Source organism: Cyclopterus lumpus, chromosome 1 (assembly GCF_009769545.1).
Source record: "Cyclopterus lumpus isolate fCycLum1 chromosome 1, fCycLum1.pri, whole genome shotgun sequence".
Lineage (NCBI taxonomy): Eukaryota > Metazoa > Chordata > Actinopteri > Perciformes > Cyclopteridae > Cyclopterus > Cyclopterus lumpus.
The window spans coordinates 5339313-5342971 of NC_046966.1; positions in this window are offsets into that span (position 1 = coordinate 5339313).

Sequence of the window (3659 nt, forward strand, 5' to 3'; positions counted from 1 at the left end):
AGCTGATTCCCTCTATCCAATAAGCACACGGAAACAATGACACGGTTAACCAATCATCTTGCTGCTGTCCCTCCACCTCCCCATCTCAGCCCAGTCTTCACGGATCCATCAGCTTCATCAACTCGTCATTCTATCAGCCTCATCAGCCACCACCAGCTCTGGACTCCACGGGGGGGGGGTCTATCTTGTTGCTGATCGGGGCAGACGGCCCTCAATTGCAAATCTCCCCGTAGAGTCCAAGCGCCAAAGAATCTGAGACTTCATCATTTCATATCATCTGTTAACAATAAACATGCATCCTTTCTTTATTTAACTGGTCTCTCCCTGATTGAACTGCACGTGGACTGTGGATAGCGGAAGCCTACGGGACCTCAGCTGAGACCATACTCTGTATCACAACTTATTTTTACTTAATTAAATAAGTTTTATTATAACTGCAGGTTGTACTTCCTGCGCCAGCTCAGGAAGTACAACCTGCCTCAGGAGCTGCTTATCCTGTTCTACTCTGCCATCACTGTGTGGTTTGGATCGGCCACCAAACAGGACAGAGACAGACTACAACGGATAGTCAGGTCTGCAGAGAGAACTATTGGTTCCAGCCTGCCCTCCATCCTGGACGTGTACACCTCCAGAGTCAGGAAGCGGGCTGGAAAGCTCACTGCAGACCTTCACACCCTGGACACAAGCTGTTCCAACTCCTCCCCTCTGGTAGACGCTACAGAACACTGTACGCCAAAACCACCAGACCCAGGAACAGCTTCTTCCCACTGGCCGTCACTCTGATGAACAATTAATCAGACACCTCCATCTGCACTACTTGCACTATTTACCACCTTTCTGCACTACATCCCCATTTCACTGTTGTTGTTGTTGTTGTTGTTTATATTGTACATACATGTTACTATTGTTGTCTTTAATGTCTTTATAATTTTCCTGTCATTTGTAATTTAAATATGTATGTACGATGAGAGCGTACGTGAAACCGGAGTCAAATGCCATATATGTGCACACATACATGGCCAATAAAGCTGATTCTGATTCTGATTCTGAAAATGCTTCGCTTAGAGAGAAACAGAATAAACCTAACAGTCAGTGACCTCAACTCTTTGAACTTAATTTAACAAAACTTTTTGAAGCAGCAAAGTGATCCGTAATTTTCATCTGACATACTAGTGTACCCATCAGCCTCCTATTGCTTTTTTTCCTGATTCAGAACACGGATGTTGATTGAATTAACTGCTCAATGTGAAGTGATTTAACCCTCAGCTCCTAATAGAATTGTAATCTTGAACTTGGTGGAGTGGACGGATACAAAGGTCTGGCCCCCAGGCAACATTAGCAGTACATAAATCCCCTTAAGAAACATGAACATAGTCTACCAAGCACTTCCCTTTGCTCAGCAGTCTAAAAGCCTGATTGCAGCACACTCTGCATTAACCTATGCCCACCCATTACAAATCACCCGATGGTTTATCAGAACCAAACAGAGTTATTGCTTTAAGAACCACAAAAAGCTGCAGTCCGTCTGGCCTCCGGTCTCTTGCTTGACGAGTCTCCAGAGCTAACCACACCCAGGCCTCCTTCAGCTGGATGCCTTGTCACATTTTGAGTCCTACAGTTTGGTGTCACTGCAGGGATAGGCAACCTTCTGGCTACAGCTCATCGAAGCCTCCTTTGCAAATGAGGCTTTGAATAAGGCTCACTTGGATTCCGTAACCCCTCCTGGGATGTAAGAAGACCTTCGGGGTCACACCTGACGACTAGCCCAAATTCCTGAACCAGTGTCGGGAATCCTGAGCTCCTCCTCTTGTCATCTTCCAGGCCTGACATTGATGCAGCACCCACTGGATGCAGGTATGTTTCTCCACGTCCTCCAGAGCCTTCATCCAGTTGCCCCCCCCCCCCCAACGGTCAACTGGACACCACCCTGGCAGTCATCCGGGTGGCCTATCTCTCTCGCTTCCCAGTTGACGCTGCTTTGTTGCAATCAGCTTGATCCGATGTACTTCAACTCTTCAATAACTGAACTTCTCTGTTTCCTACCAGATCCCTCAAATTGCGTCAAAGCCTCAGGATCTGAGTCAGTCTGTTCTAAATCTGTCTCTGAATCTGTCTTTTTCAGTTCCAAGTTCAATCTTCCCCCACGAATCTCTGAACCAGGGCCAGTTTCTCCTTTGGTTTCAATGGGACTGCGTGGTTTAGCTTTGTCAACCCCTCTATGGATCATCTGGCCACCCTCCTGAGCTAGTGCTGCCTGAGTGGTTCCTCCTATTTCTCGTGCCTCCTGGCGGTCCTCCTGATGGGTTCAGGAGAATGTGCCCCGATATTTAACACCTTAAAATACTGGGACACAAGGATTTTGGTGACCCATTGACTTTTTCTGTAGATCCTCAATTAGGAAAATATTTGACCGCCCTGTTACACCTATACTTTTATTAAAGGAGTAGAATTCTGACTGTAGATCTATTTCTTGAGATACATTATAACCAAGTACTTTCAAGCACATTATTGACCATGAAAGGGGAATGTGGTATTTGGCTTTAAGTTAAGGTCTGCAATGAATAGAGTGCTGCAGGTTTGCTTGAGTTCATGTTTATCAATGTACTTTCTACTCTGCTTCTGCAGATGAAGCACATCATAAATGCCCCAGTATGCTAGACACTCACGTTCTCCTGTGGTCTTTGTTACATTACATTTCATTTCATTTAGCTGACGCTTTTTATCCAAAGCGACTTACGATCATGTTACATTCATACACTGTAGACACAGCTACAGGGAACAATTCAGGGTTAAGTGTCTTGCTGAAGGACACATCGAGAGCCAACCCCCCCGATTGAAAGACAGACCTGCTAACCACTGAGCCAGTCGTCCTTTGTGAGCCAAATTTAAAGACTGTAATTAAAACCGGGAGCAGAAAACTTTTGCAAAGCTGTTTTTTAAAAGTATTGTAAATGTAGCATTGCATAAACAAAAAATGGGGGACCCACTGATAGAATAACAGCTCCATAGACCCTTTTACAGCTACCATCAAAAATATACAAACATTTGTTGGCAACAGTTTATACGAGTTAGCAAGCTTTTAACAAAAAAAAGAGGCTTTTTACAAGGAAACCTACAAGATGGCGTTTTCAACAGCTGCCACTATGAGCAACTGACGACGTAGTTCTAGGACGGCAAAATATTGTACACGTTGACCACCACCGGCGGCAATAACAAATAAATAGAAACTGTCTATTTATCAAGGTATTTAATGTTCTGTAAATGACCACAGATAACATAGTTATTAGCAACTATATAGTGACTTCTATGCTCGTAATTTCTTGTTGGTGTAACGTGACACGCTAGTTATCTCAGCCAATAAATTCAAAATCTAGGTTGCATTTGCGTTCTTTATTGGTTAATACCCTTATATAGCTTGACAAGATGCATTCTGCCCTACTCCCGTTGCCAACCTGCATGCACACACTTGCGTAGTTGAACCAGCTGTAAATGCGTTTATGGCAGCAGTAGAGGTCTCAAATGCCACAGGCACCCGATTCCTGAGTAGACCAAAGCTTCCTAAGAGTGCCAATGTGGCCACTGTTGTATCCAAGTTAGTAGATTGCTAGTGTCTGTACTTGCAGTGAAATATGCAATTTGTCAAAAAATTAATACGCCAA